At 43.1% G+C, this 16,332-nt stretch overlaps 1 non-coding gene across 1 annotated transcript; it reads right to left on the minus strand.

Moving 5' to 3' along the window:
* Positions 1 to 12,378: 12,378 nt before the first annotated feature.
* LOC140285615 (U2 spliceosomal RNA) lies at positions 12,379 to 12,569 on the minus strand. The gene has a single exon (XR_011910624.1). It is a non-coding gene; the product is annotated as a U2 spliceosomal RNA (small nuclear RNA).
* Between the last annotated feature and the right edge of the window lie 3,763 nt (positions 12,570 to 16,332).

Here is a 16,332-nt window from a genome sequence, read left to right on the forward strand (position 1 = left end):
AACATGAAAGAAAATTTTCGAAAATCAATCCGCACATGATCATAAGTGGGAGAGGAGGTGTTCAGCTGCAAGAAGGTGTGAATGTCCTACCATAATTGCTGAAAAATGTGTTAGAAACGGTAAGAATGCCGGACCATACATCATCAAAAGCTAGAGAGGTGGTGTTCGGCTGCAAGTAGGTGTGAATGTCTGACTAAAGTTCAAATATATTAACAAAAGCGGGAGGAGAGGTCTTCGGATGAGTGGTTGAGAATTTCCGACCATAATCTATAAAATGCGGTGAAAAAAAAGGTGTGATAGAAACCTAAAAGGTGGAGCGGAAGTGTTCGGCTGCAAGAAGGTGTGAATGTCCATCTATAGTTGGTGAAAAGCAGGAAAAGCAAGGTCTGAATGCCCAATCTTACATCATCAAAAGTGAGATCAGAGGTGTTTGGCGGCAAGAAAACGGGTAAGGTGTGAATGACCGACTAAATATCAACAAAAGTGGGGGCGGAGATCTTCGGATGCAAGTGGGTGTGAATATCCCACCATACAAGTATGGTGGAGAGGAAGCTGTGAATGACCGACCATAGTTTGCAAAAATAGGGTGAGAAAAGGTGCGAATGTCCAACCATACATGATCAAAACAGGGAGCGGAGGTGTTTGGCTGCGACAAGGTGTGAATGTCCACCCATAATTAATGAAAAGCGGGCAACAAGTAGGTTCGAATGCCCAACCATACATCAACAAAAGCAGGAGTGGATGTGTTTGGCTACAAGAAGGTTTGAATGTCCGAGCATAGTTTGTAAAAAGCGGGTAAGAAAAGGTGCGAATGCCCGACAAAGTATGATCAAAAGAGGGAGTGGAGGTTTTCGGCTACAAGGTTTGAATGTCCGACCATAGTTTGTAAAAAGCGGGTAAGAAAAGGTGCGAATGCCCGAATATATACCATCAAAAGAGGAAGCGGAGGTGTTCGGCTGCAAGAAGGTGTGAACATCCGACCAAAGTTTGTAAAAAGCAGTTAAGAAAAGGTTCGAATATCCAACCAAACATAATCAAAAGTGGGAGCAGAGCTGTTCGACTGCAAGTAGGTGTGAATGTCCACCAATAATTCCTGAAAAATGGGTAACAAAAGGTGCGAATGCCCAACCATACATCATCAAAAGAAGAAGTGGATGTGTTCTGCTACAAGAAGGTTTGAATGTCCGACCATAGTTTGTAAAAAGTGGGTAAGAAAAACTTCGAATGCCCGAACATACACCATCAAAAGAGGGAGCGGAGGTGTTCCGCTGTAAGATGCTGCGAATGTCCGACCATAGTTGGTAAAAAGCGGGTAAGAAAAGGTTAAAAAACCCGACTGTACACAATCAATAGCGGGAGCGGAGTTGTTCGGCTACAAGAAGGTGTGAAAGTCCGACCATGGTTTGTAAAACGCGGGTAAGACAAGGTGCGAATACCCGACAATGTATGATCAAAAGAGGGAGCGGAGTTGTTCGGCTGCAAGGTCTGAATTTCCAACCATAATTTGTAAACACCGTTGAAGAAATGCCTCGAAAGCCCGACTATACACCATCAAAAGCGGGAGCGGAGGTGTTCAGCTGCAAGAAGGTCTGAATGTCCACCAATAATTACTGAAAAATGGGTAAGAAAAGGTGTGAATGCCCAACTATACATCATCAAAAGCAGAAGTGGAAGTGTTCGGCCACAAGAAGGTTTGAATGTCCGACCATAGTTTGTAAAAGGCGGGTAAGAAAAGGTTCGAATGACCGAACATACACAATCAAAAGAGGGAGCGGAGGTGTTTCGCTGCAAGAAGGTGTGAATGTCCGACCATAGTTGGTAAAAAGCGGGTAAGAAAAGGTTAAAATACCCGACTCTACACAATCAATAGCGGGAGCGGAGTTGTTCGGCTAAAAGAAGGTGTGAAAGTCCGACCATGGTTTGTAAAAAGCGGGTAAGAAAAGGTTCGAATGCCAAAATATACACCATCAAAAGCGGAAGCCGAGGTGTTCAGCTGCAAGTAGGTGTGAATGTCAGATCATAATTTGCAAAAAGCTGATGAGAAAGGTGTGAATGACCGACAATACTTGCTGAAAAATGTGTTAGAAAAGGTAAGAATGCCGGACCAGTCATCATCAAAAGCAGGAGAAGAGGTGTTCGGCTGCAAGAAGCTGTGAATGTCCAGCCATAATTACTCAAAAATGGGTAAGAAAAGGTAGTATTGCCAGACCATAAATGATCAAAACAGGGAGCGGAGGTGTTCCGCTGTAAGAAGGTGTGAATGTCCGACCATAATTGGTAAAAAGCGGGTAAGAAAACGTTAAAATACCCGACTGTACACAATCAATAGCGGGAGCGGAGTTGTTTGGCTACTAAAAGGTGTGAAAGTCCGACCATGGTTTGTAAAAAGCGGGTAAGAAAAGGTGCGAATGCCGGACAATGTATGATCAAAAGAGGGAACGGAGGTTTTCGGCTGCAAGAAGGTCTAAATGTCCAACCATAATTTGTAAAAACCGGGGAAGAAAAGGCTCGAAAGCCCGACTATACACCATCAAAAGCGGGAGCAGAGGTGTTCAGCTGCAAGAAGGTCTCAATGTCCATCAATAATTTCTAGAAAACATGAAAGAAAATTTTTTGAATATCAAACCGCACACAATCATATGCGGGAGAGGAGGTGTTCAGCTACAAGAAGGTGTGAATGTCCACCCATAATTCCTGAAAAATGGATAAAAAAAGGTGCGAATGCCCAACCATACAACATCAAAAGCAGGTGTGAATGTCAGATCATAATTTAAAAACCTGATGATAAATGGTGAGAATGCCCGACTATACACCATCAAATGCGGGAGCGGAGGTGTTCAGCTGTGAGTAGATGTGAATGTCCGACCATACTTGCTGAAAAATATGACAAAGCAGTTTTCACTTGGTTTGAGTGAAGGAATTCATTTTATATCAAAATCCGAAATTGTGTAGAACTCGTGGAAATAAGTTTATTCTCGGATTCCTAAAGGTTTAGTGTTGTTCTTTGGTATAATGCAAAGTAATACTTTCTATTTTGTTGAAACCGATTCAGACATGGATAAATATGAAGGACAAAGCAGTTTTAACTTGGTTTGAGTGAAGGAATTCATTTTATATCAAAATCCTAAATTGTGTAGAACTGGTGAAAAGAAGCTTATTCTCGGATTACTAAAGGTTTAGTGTTGTTCTTTGGTATACTGCAAAGTAATACTTTCTTTTTTGTTGAAACCTATTCAGACATGGATAAATATTAAGGACAAAAGCAGTTTTAACTTGGTTTGATTGAAGGAATTCATTTTATATCAAAATCCGGAATTGTGTAGAACTCGTGAAAAGAAGCTTATTATCGGATTCATGAAAAAAATTAGTGTTGTTCTTTCCTATCCTGCAAAGTACTACGTTCTTTTTTGTTTAAAGCTATTCAGACATGGATAAATATGAAGGACAAAGCAGTTTTAACTTGGTTTGAGTGAAGGAATTCATTTTATATCAAAATCCGAAATTGTGTAGAACTCGTCAATCGACGCATATTCTCGGATTCCTGAAAAGGTTTAGAGTTGTTCTTTCCTATCCTGCAAAGCACATCGTTCTTTTTTTGTTTAAAGCTATTTAGACATGGATAAATATGAAGGACAAAGCAGTTTTAACTTGGTTTGAGTGAAGGAATTCATTTTATATCAAAATCCGAAATTGTGTAGAACTCGTGAAAATAAGATTATTCTCGGATTCCTAAAGGTTTAGTGTTGTTATTTCCTATCCTGCAAAGTACAACGTTCTTTTTTTCTTTAAAGCTATTATGACATGGATAAATATGAAGGACAAAGCAGTTTTAACTTGGTTTGAGTGATGGAATTCATTTTATATCAAAATCCAGAGTTGTGCATTATGGCAGCAGAATTGTAGTCTGCATACCTTTTATGCCAAACAGATTTGCCTTGCCAAGGGAAGTTTTATAAATGTTTATTGTTTATGTTTAAAATATATAAACTAGCAGAATAATTAATTCATCCGCCTGGTCCCTCCCACGCCGGAGAGGGCAGCCAGAGACTGGCTGCAATAGGCATCCCCGCAACCTGGGACCCAACACAGGGCAGGAGGGCCTTATGTCCACCAGGCTCAGGGCCTGCAGTCACCATATTCCGGGAGCTACTGTACCCACAGAAGGAACTGCTTTGTCCTTCATATTTATCCATGTCTAAATAGCTTTAAACAAAAAAAGAACGTTGTACTTTGCAGGATAGGAAAGAACAACTCTAAACCTTTTCAGGAATCCGAGAATAAGCGTCGATTGACGAGTTCTACACAATTTCGGATTTTGATATAAAATGAATTCCTTCACTCAAACCAAGTTAAAACTGCTTTGTCCTTCATATTCATCTATGTCTGAATCGGTTTCAACAAAATAGAAAGTATTACTTTGCAGTATACCAAAGAATAACATTAAACCTTTAGGAATCAAAGAATAAACTTATTTCCACGAGTTCTACACAATTTCGGATTTTGATATAAAATGAATTCCTTCACTAGAACCAAGTGAAAACTGCTTTGTCATATTTTTCAGCAGGTATGGTTGGACATTCACACCTACTCACAGCCGAACACCTCCGCTCCCGCATTTGATGGTGTATAGTCAGGCATTCTCACCATTTCTCATCAGGTTTTTGCAAATTATGATCTGACATTCACACCGGCTTTTGATGATGTATGGTTGGGCATTCGAACCTTTTCTTACCCGCTTTTTACAAACTATGCTCGGACATTCAAACCTTCTTGTAGCCGAACACATCCAGTCCTGCTTTTGATGATGTATGGTTGGGCATTCGCACCATTTTTTTTACCCATTTTTTGAGGAATTATTGGTGGACATTCACACCTTCTTGCAGCTGAACACCTCCGTTCCCACTTATGATCATGTGCGGTTTGATATTCGAAAATTTTCTTTCATGTTTTCTAGCAATTATTGATGGACATTCAGACCTTCTTGCAGCTGAACCCCTCTGCACCCGCTTTTGATGGTGTATAGTCGGGCTTTCGAGCCTTTTCTTCCCCGGTTTTTACAAATTATGGTTGGACATTCAGAACTTCTTTTAGCCGAAAACCTCCGCTCCCTCTTTTGATCATACATTGTCGGGCATTCGCACCTTTTCTTACCCGCTATTTACAAAACATGGTCGGACTTTCACACCTTCTTGTAGCCGAACACATTCGCTCCCGCTATTGATTGTGTACAGTCGGGTATTTTAACCTTTTCTTACCCGCTTTTTACCAACTATGGTCGGACATTCACACCTTCTTATGGCGGAACACCTCCGCTCCCTCTTTTGATGGTGTATGTTCGGGCATTCGAACCTTTTCTTACCCGCTTTTTACAAACTATGTTCGGACATTCAAACCTTCTTGTAGCCGAACACATCCAGTCCTGCTTTTGATGATGTATGTTGGGCATTCGCACCTTTTTTTTTTACCCATTTTTGAGGAATTATGGGTGGACATTCACACCTTGTTGCAGCTGAACACCTCCTCTCCCACTTATGATCATGTGCGGTTGGATATTCGAAAAATTTTTTTCATGTTTTCTAGCAATTATTGATGGACATTCAGACCTTCTTGCAGCTGAACCCCTCTGCACCCGCTTTTGATGGTGTATAGTCGGGCTTCCGAGCCTTTTCTTCCCCGGTTTTTACAAATTACGGTTGGACATTTAGACCTTCTTGCAGCCGAAAACCTCTGTTTCCTCTTTTGATCATACATTGTCCGGCATTCACACCTTTTCTTACCCGCTTTTTACAAACCATGGTCGGACTTTCACACCTTTTAGTAGCCAAACAACTCCGGTACCGCTATTGGTTGTGTACAGTCGGGTATTTTAACCTTTTCTTACCCGCTTTTTACCAATTATGGTCGGACATTCACACCTTCTTTCAGCGGAACACCTCCGCTCCCTGTTTTGATCATTTATGGTCTGGCAAAACTACCTTTTCTTACCCGTTTTTCAGTAATTATGGCTGGACATTCACAGCTTCTTGCAGCCGAACACCTCTTCTCCCGCTTTTGATGATGAATGGTCCGGCATTCTTACCTTTTCTAACACATTTTTCAGCAATTATTGTCGGTCATTCACACCTTTCTCATCAGCTTTTTGCAAATTATGATCTGACATTCACACGTACTTGCAGCCGAACACCTCGGCTTCCGCTTTTGATGGTGTATATTTTGGCATTCGAACCTTTTCTTACCCGCTTTTTACAAACCATGGTCGGACTTTCACACCTTCTTTTAGCCGAACAACTCCGCTCTCGCTATTGATTGTGTAGAGTCGGGTATTTTAACCTTTTCTTACCCGCTTTTTACAAACTATGGTCGGACATTCACACCTTCTTACAGCGGAACACCTCCGCTCCCTCTTTTGATGGTGTATGTTCTGGCATTCGAACTTTTTCTTACCCACTTTTTACAAACTATGCTCGGACATTCACACCTTCTTGCAGCGAAACACCTCCACTCCCTCTTTTGATTGTGTATGTTCGGGCATTCGAACCTTTTCTTACCCGCCTTTTACAAACTATGGTCGGACATTCAAACCTTCTTATGGCCGAACACATCCACTTCTGCTTTTGATGATGTATAGTTGGTCATTCACACCTTTTCTTACCCATTTTTCAGTAATTATTGATGGACATTCAGACCTTCTTGCAGCTGAACACCTCCGCTCCCGCTTTTGATGGTGTATAGTCGGGCTTTCGAGGCTTTTCTTCAACAGTGTTTACAAATTATGGTTGGAAATTCAGACCTTGCAGCCGAACACCTCCGCTCCCTCTTTTGATCATACATTGTCGGGCATTCGCACCTTGTCTTACCCGCGTTTTACAAACCATGGTCGGACTTTCACACCTTCTTGTAGCCGAACAACTCCGCTCCCGCTATTGATTGTGTACAGTCGGGTATTTTAACCTTTTCTTACCCGCTTTTTACCAATTATGGTCGGACATTCACACCGTCTTACAGCGGAACACCTCCGCTCCCTCTTTTGATGGTGTATGTTCGGGCATTCAAACTTTTTCTTACCCACTTTTTACAAACTATGGTCGGACATTCAAACCTTCTTGTAGCAGAACACCACCACTTCTTCTTTTGATGATGTATGGTTGGGCATTCGCACCTTTTCTTACCCATTTTTCAGGAATTATGGGTGGACATTCAAACCTACTTGCAGTCGAACAGCTCTGCTCCCACTTTTGATTATGTTTGGTTGGATATTCGAACCTTTTCTTAACTGCTTTTTACAAACTTTGGTCGGACGTTCACACCTTCTTGCAGCTGAACACCTCCGCTTCCGCTTTTGATGGTATATATTCGGGCATTCGAACCTTTTCTTACCCGCTTTTTACCAACTATGGTCGGACATTCACACCATCTTACAGCGGAACACCTCTTCTCCCGCTTTTGATGATGAATGGTCCGGCATTCTTACCTTTTCTAACACATTTTTCAGCAATTATTGTCGGTCATTCACACCTTTCTCATCAGCTTTTTGCAAATTATGATCTGACATTCACACCTACTTGCAGCCGAACACCTCGGATTCCGCTTTTGATGGTGTATATTTTGGCATTCGAACCTTTTCTTACCCGCTTTTTACAAACCATGGTCGGACTTTCACACCTTCTTTTAGCCGAACAACTCCGCTCCCGCTATTGATTGTGTAGAGTCGGGTATTTTAACCTTTTCTTACCCGCTTTTTACCAATTATGCTCGGACATTCACACCGTCTTACAGCGGAACACCTCCGCTCCCTCTTTTGATGGTGTATGTTCGGGCATTCGAACTTTTTCTTACCCACTTTTTACAAACTATGTTCGGACATTCAAACCTTCTTGTAGCAGAACACATCCATTTCTTCTTTTGATGATGTATGGTTGGATATTCGCACCTTTTCTTACCCATTTTTCAGGAATTATGGGTGGACATTCACACCTACTTGCAGTCGAACAGCTCTCCTCCCACTTTTGATTATGTTTGGTTGGATATTCGAACCTTTTCTTAACTGCTTTTTACAAACTGTGGTCGGACGTTCACACCTTCTTGCAGCCGAACACCTCCGCTTCCGCTTTTGATGGTATATATTCGGGCATTCGAACCTTTTCTTACCCGCTTTTTACCAACTATGGTCGGACATTCGCACCATCTTACAGCGAAACACCTCCGCTCCCTCTTTTGATGGTGTATGTTCGGGCATTCGCACCTTTTCTTACCCGCTTTTTACAAACTATGCTCGGACATTCAAACCTTCTTGTAGCCAAACACATCCACTCCTGCTTTTGTTGATGTATGTTTGGGCATTCGAACCTACTTGTTGCCCGCTTTTCATTAATTATGGGTGGACATTCACACCTTGTCGCAGCCAAACACCTCCGCTCCCTGTTTTGATCATGTATGGTTGGACATTCGCACCTTTTCTCACCCGCTTTTTGCAAACTATGGTCGGCCATTCACAGCTTCCTCTCCACCATACTTGTATGGTGGGATATTCACACCCACTTGCATCCGAAGACCTCCGCCCCCACTTTTGTTGATATTTAGTCGGTCATTCACACCTTACCCGTTTTCTTGCAGCCAAACACCTCTGATCTCGCTTTTGATGATGTAAGATTGGGCAATAAGACCTTGCTTTTCCTGCTTTTCACCAACTATAGACGGACATTCACACCTTCTTGCAGCCGAACACTTCCGCTCCACCTTTTAGGTTTCTATCACACCTTTTTTTTCACCGCATTTTATAGATTATAGTTGAAAATTCTCAACCACTCATCCGAAGACCTCTCCTCCCGCTTTTGTTAATATATTTCAACTTTAGTCAGACACTCACACCTACTTGCAACCGAACACCACCTCTCTAGCTTTTGATGATGTATGGTCCGGCATTCTTACCGTTTCTAACACATTTTTCAGCAATTATGGTAGGACATTCACACCTTCTTGCAGCTGAACACCTCCTCTCCCACCTATGATCATGTGCGGATTGATTTTCGAAAATTTTCTTTCATGTTTTCTAGCAATTAATGATGGACATTTAGACCTTCTTGCAGCTGAACACCTCTTCTTCCGCTTTTGATCATACATTGTCAGGCATTCGCACCTTGTCTTACCCGCTTTTTACAAACTTTAGTCAAACATTCACACCTTTTTGCAGCCGAACACAGTTTTTTGCAGCCGAATTTGGGCATTCGAACCTTTTCATACCCACTTTTTACCAAATATGGTCGGACATTCACACCGTCTTACAGCGGAACACCTCCGCTCCCTCTTTTGATGGTGTATGTTCGGGCATTCGAACCTTTTCTTACCCGCTTTTTACCAACTATGGTCGGACATTCGCACCATCTTACAGCGAAACACCTCCGCTCCCTCTTTTGATGGTGTATGTTCGGGCATTCGCACCTTTTCTTACCCGCTTTTTACAAACTATGCTCGGACATTCAAACCTTCTTGTAGCCAAACACATCCACTCCTGCTTTTGTTGATGTATGTTTGGGCATTCGAACCTACTTGTTGCCCGCTTTTCATTAATTATGGGTGGACATTCACACCTTGTCGCAGCCAAACACCTCCGCTCCCTGTTTTGATCATGTATGGTTGGACATTCGCACCTTTTCTCACCCGCTTTTTGCAAACTATGGTCGGCCATTCACAGCTTCCTCTCCACCATACTTGTATGGTGGGATATTCACACCCACTTGCATCCGAAGACCTCCGCCCCCACTTTTGTTGATATTTAGTCGGTCATTCACACCTTACCCGTTTTCTTGCAGCCAAACACCTCTGATCTCGCTTTTGATGATGTAAGATTGGGCAATAAGACCTTGCTTTTCCTGCTTTTCACCAACTATAGACGGACATTCACACCTTCTTGCAGCCGAACACTTCCGCTCCACCTTTTAGGTTTCTATCACACCTTTTTTTTCACCGCATTTTATAGATTATAGTTGAAAATTCTCAACCACTCATCCGAAGACCTCTCCTCCCGCTTTTGTTAATATATTTCAACTTTAGTCAGACACTCACACCTACTTGCAACCGAACACCACCTCTCTAGCTTTTGATGATGTATGGTCCGGCATTCTTACCGTTTCTAACACATTTTTCAGCAATTATGGTAGGACATTCACACCTTCTTGCAGCTGAACACCTCCTCTCCCACTTATGATCATGTGCGGATTGATTTTCGAAAATTTTCTTTCATGTTTTCTAGCAATTAATGATGGACATTTAGACCTTCTTGCAGCTGAACACCTCTTCTTCCGCTTTTGATCATACATTGTCAGGCATTCGCACCTTGTCTTACCCGCTTTTTACAAACTTTAGTCAAACATTCACACCTTTTTGCAGCCGAACACAGTTTTTTGCAGCCGAATTTGGGCATTCGAACCTTTTCATACCCACTTTTTACCAAATATGGTCGGACATTCACACCGTCTTACAGCGGAACACCTCCGCTCCCTCTTTTGATGGTGTATGTTCGGGCATTCGAACCTTTTCTTACCCGCTTTTTACAAACTATGCTCGGACATTCAAACCTTCTTGTAGCCGAACACATCCACTCCTGCTTTTGATGATGTATGGTTGGGCATTCGAACCTACTTGTTGCCCGCTTTTCATTAATTATGGGTGGACATTCACACCTTGTCGCAGCCAAACACCTCCGCTCCCTGTTTTGATCATGTATGGTTGGACATTCGCACCTTTTCTCACCCGCTTTTTGCAAACTATGGTCGGCCATTCACAGCTTCCTCTCCACCATACTTGTATGGTGGGATACTCACACCCACTTGCATCCGAAGACTTCCGCCCCCACTTTTGTTGATATTTAGTCGGTCATTCACACCTTACCCGTTTTCTTGCAGCCAAACACCTCTGATCTCGCTTTTGATGATGTAAGATTGGGCAATAAGACCTTGCTTTTCCTGCTTTTCACCAACTATAGACGGACATTCACACCTTCTTGCAGCCGAACACTTCCGCTCCACCTTTTAGGTTTCTATCACACCTTTTTTTTCACCGCATTTTATAGATTATAGTTGAAAATTCTCAACCACTCATCCGAAGACCTCTCCTCCCGCTTTTGTTAATATATTTCAACTTTAGTCAGACACTCACACCTACTTGCAACCGAACACCACCTCTCTAGCTTTTGATGATGTATGGTCCAGCATTCTTACCGTTTCTAACACATTTTTCAGCAATTATGGTAGGACATTCACACCTTCTTGCAGCTGAACACCTCCTCTCCCACTTATGATCATGTGCGGATTGATTTTCGAAAATTTTCTTTCATGTTTTCTAGCAATTAATGATGGACATTTAGACCTTCTTGCAGCTGAACACCTCTTCTTCCGCTTTTGATCATACATTGTCAGGCATTCGCACCTTGTCTTAACCGCTTTTTACAAACTTTAGTCAAACATTCACACCTTTTTGCAGCCGAACACAGTTTTTTGCAGCCGAATTTGGGCATTCGAACCTTTTCATACCCACTTTTTACCAAATATGGTCGGACATTCACACCGTCTTACAGCGGAACACCTCCGCTCCCTCTTTTGATGGTGTATGTTCGGGCATTCGAACCTTTTCTTACCCGCTTATTACAAACTATGCTCGGACATTCAAACCTTCTTGTAGCCGAACACATCCACTCCTGCTTTTGATGATGTATGGTTGGGCATTCGAACCTACTTGTTGCCCGCTTTTCATTAATTATGGGTGGACATTCACACCTTGTCGCAGCCAAACACCTCCGCTCCCTGTTTTGATCATGTATGGTTGGACATTCGCACCTTTTCTCACCCGCTTTTTGCAAACTATGGTCGGCCATTCACAGCTTCCTCTCCACCATACTTGTATGGTGGGATATTCACACCCACTTGCATCCGAAGACCTCCGCCCCCACTTTTGTTGATATTTAGTCGGTCATTCGCACCTTACCCGCTTTTGGCAAACTATGGCCTTCTTGCAGCCAAAAACCTCTGATCTCGCTTTTGATGATGTAAGGTTGGGCATTCAGACCTTGCTTCACCTGCTTTTCACCAAATATAGTCGGACATTCACACCTTCTTGCAGCCGAACACTTCCGCTCCACCTTTTAGTTTTCTATGGGGCATTCACACCTTTTTTTTTATAAAAACACCACAGGAACACCGTATTGAGGCTTTGTTCTGACCGCTCATTCGGTGTCGCATTTCTTTCAAGCAATTCTCCCGGTTAGCCCGCACACGGCTCGCTCCCAGAGCCGTGTTAAAGTCTGCTTCGCATTCACTCTCTTTTCTCAGCAGATTAAAAGAAACTTCCATCCTGCACCGCTGTTTGCTTTTTCACAAGAGCAGAGGAGAGCGCACCGTTCCCAGCGGCACTGCAGTACCGGGTCGATGCTTGGAGTGAACGGAGCAAGCTCCTTTTTCAACTCCTATTGATACAAATCCATTTAATATGTAGTCCTTGCATAGAGGACACATCAGACATTAAACTGATAAGTACAGATACTACACTTGATCTTAGCCAAAAGGCCGAGAAGCGATAACTGTCCACTGGTTCACGTTCGAGGGCCCTTCCTGGCACAATGCGCACTTGTAGCGGTGTTCTTTTTATGGCCATAGTGTCACTTTGCACCTCCGCCCACCCGCTGCACTGAGCACTCTTCAGCCCTTTTAAATGGTATAACTTTACACTACCGCACGCTTCAGCGAGCACCATTCAAGCAACAACTTTGCACTCCAGCTTCGAACATCGGCACAGTCGCAACAAGTAAGGCGACTCTACTCAGAGAAGTCACTCTGCACAGTAACAAGATTTCTTTTGCACAGACAGAAAGGGCTTCATCCGCAAAGGTAAAGCCTGCCAAAAATAGAAACAACTCATTAGTGCTGCTCAACGTTGTACTTTGCAGTAAAAGAAAGAGCAAATCTAAAGTTTCAAGAATCCGAGAATAAGCTTACTTCCATGAGTTCTTCACGATTTTGGATTTTGCTATAAAATGAATTCCTTCACTCAAACTAAATTTAAACTGCTAAACCGCTAATCTGTTACATGCAAGGCAGATGTCAAATTCACCGAAATAGGATCTAAGGGTATTTGGCCAATCGAGCTGTAGCAGCTTCGGTAAAAGAGTATAAGTTGAAGAGTTTGTGAATAAAGGTGTGCGCACACATAGTGAGTTGTAGGAAAATAGGCAGGGAGCAATGCCGGCTGGGGTATAGGTTCTTGTATGTTGTCTGACTGTTTGATTTGAATGTGTTGTGTAAGTGTCCTGTTGAATGTTACATGTTTGGGCTTTGACATGCTTCACTGTGGTTATTAACTGTGTGGTGTGTCCTGAAATGTTATATGTTTGGGCTGTGTGACATGCTTAATGCTTTTCAGTAGCAACCCACTTATTCATATATAGCAACTGACAACATAAGAAGTCCGGACATACTTTGATAGTAGTTGTAGAAGTATCCTTATTGATAATAGATAAACTAATTCATAGTGATAGAACAGTAGATGAACAGGTGCCTGCACATGTCTCATGAAAATAAAATGGGTGTATGATTGCTGACGGCAGAGCAATACTGCCAAACTTATGAGTTCTTGTGGCAAACTTGATTCAGTGTCTTGACGTGTATACGCTGTTTGGCTGACTTGTCACAAGAAACAAAGTGTGTTTGATAAGATCCGACCATTTTATTACGGGAGGATCAGTATGTATGGATTCTGATGTGACTGATAAACCCATTCGTATCTTAAGCATAATCTAATACGTGAGACAACGCCCTGGCACACAATCCAAAAAAAAAAAGAGAGAGCGGTTTTGTGTCCCCACAGTCCATAATGTAGAAAAGGGAGAAAAAAGCCTTTCTGATTTGTTGTGTGTGCTCACAGTGCAGAGTGTAGAGAAAAGAGAGAAAAGAAAGCCGTTTTGGTGTCACGGGTGTTGTGACTTACACACACACATTTCTGAATTGAGAAAGGAAATTATTTTAGAGGAAGCACTAGAGTTTAGATCCCACATTTGTTGATAGGCATTCATTTAATTTTTCTTTTAATCAGTTTTAAAGTGAATACTAACTGAGAAATGAAAAAGGTGAAGAGTTTAGAAGCTTGGTTCAAGAGCAAAACTTGGTTTATGATCAGCTGAGTCTCTAAACAGAACAGCAAAGGGCTTCATCGAACATTTAAAAAAGATTCAGATTGTTAGAATATCCAGAATTTATAGGAATGGTGGTGATTACTCTTATTTTCTAGAATGGAAATAACTGCACCATGTCTGTTTTATGAATTTAAGGGGCTAAAAAGTTTTGTTCTCGTTTTTCTATGATTAACCGAATGTATGTGAGAGTCCAAACAGACAGAAGGGTTACGGCCGAGCGCTGAACCTTCCAAAAAAGATGAGACAGGCTGGACCCGTGCCATACTAGTTAAGACCTGCCTGTGGATAACAGGTTCTTTAAACTCTCACACACACAAACTCACACACGTTCGCACACATACACCCATACACACACACATTCTTGAACTTGCTGCACTAGAATTGTAGTCTGAATACCTTTATGCCAAACAGATTTGCTTTGCCAAGGGAAGTTTTATAAATGTTTATTGTTTATGTTTACAATATATATACTAGCAGAATAATTAATTCATCCTCCTTGTCCCTCCCACCTCAGAGAGGGCAGCCAGAGACTGGCTGCAATAGGCATCCCCGCTACCTGGGACCCAACACAGGGCCGGAGGGCCTGATGTCCACCAGGCTCGGGGCCTGCAGTCACCATATTCCGGGAGCTACTGTACCCCCAGAAGGAACCCATCCCGCCCCACCCCACTCAACCCAACCCCACCCCGGAGGACCTCTACAAAAACAAACAAACAACAACAAAAATCAAACAAACAAACAAACAAATCACCCGGTTACACCAGTCGCAGCAGCCCGGGCCTGAGACCCACCATCACCCAGGCCCCCCCAGCCCCCCCCCCCAACTGGGGAAAAGCACACCCCCATACAGACCCCCTCCTCCTCACCGCACGCCCCAACACCCTAAAAAAAACAACCACCTGCGGACACCTTGGAGTTCCCAGAGCAACAAGGCCGGCACCAGGACCTGCACCAACCCACGCATACTGTGGCATGTCCAGGGCAACCCAGACCCCCCAGGCACAGGCAGGGCCCCGCCCCGGGCGCAAGGCAGCGGCAAGCCACCAGGTCCAGGCCCAGCTCCACCACCCACGCCAGAGCGGCCCGGTCACCCGGTACAGAGCCAGCAGCCACCACCCCAAGGCCCCTAAGGGACCCCGCCCCACACCGCAAGACAGCCCCAACCGCAAGCCCCCAAAACTGCCCTCCAAGCCCGACACACAGTCCCCCCCAGCAATGACCAACCCGGTCCCCACGACCCGAGAGACCACCAGACGCCCGAAGCCACACAGCCCCCCCCAGCACACACCCAACCGCCCAGAGCGATTTCTAAACTGGTTAATACACAGATTGTTCTTTGCTTTCCAGTTCATGAGAATAGTTTTCTTTGCTATACATAACACTGTGAGGATCATGTGTGCTAAGCTAAATTCCACGTTGATGTTGTCTAAGTCACCCAGTATGCACAGTGTGGGGCATGCAGGAATGCTACACTTTAGCCATGTTGACAGGTCCGCACAGACTTCAAGCCAGAACTTCTGGACAGGCGCACAAAACCACAAAGCATGTGCATAATCATCAGGTGTGTTATCTGTGCAATGTGAGCAGATGTTTGAGTGTGTTAGACCCATCCTGAACATCCTTTGTCCTGTATAGTGTGTTCTATGAAGAATTTTGTATTGTATGAGCTGTAAATTAGGATTTTGAGTCATTCTGAAGGTGTTCAAACATATTTGTGGCCAGAAGCTATGACTAGAACTGATGGATAAATCTGCCTCCCATTTTGAGGACGGTAGAGACATTGTGTCATCTATCTTAGACAATAATTTATATATTTTTGATAGTAGTTTTGGGGTGCAGATGCTTAGAAATTCTGCTACCCTAATCGGGAGTTGTAAGTCTGGTTGGTGGAGGATATATTTCTTTGTTATTATAGACTTAAGTTGTTGATATTCTAGGAATTTATTGCTGCCTATCTCATGTTGTGATATGAGCTCATCAAATGAAATAAAATGTCCATTTTGGATTATATGTTCCAGATGTTTGATTCCTTTGATCTTCCATAGAGTAAAGTTTAGCATTTTTTGGTTTTGCAGGATGTCAGGATTGTTCCAGATGGGTGTAAGCTTACACGGGACAAGTGAAGACTTTGTTATTTTAAGAAATTCCCACCA

This window comes from Leuresthes tenuis, unplaced genomic scaffold (assembly GCF_036924035.1).
Source record: "Leuresthes tenuis unplaced genomic scaffold, fLeuTen1.0.hap1 SCAF_48, whole genome shotgun sequence".
NCBI classification, from domain to species: domain Eukaryota; kingdom Metazoa; phylum Chordata; class Actinopteri; order Atheriniformes; family Atherinopsidae; genus Leuresthes; species Leuresthes tenuis.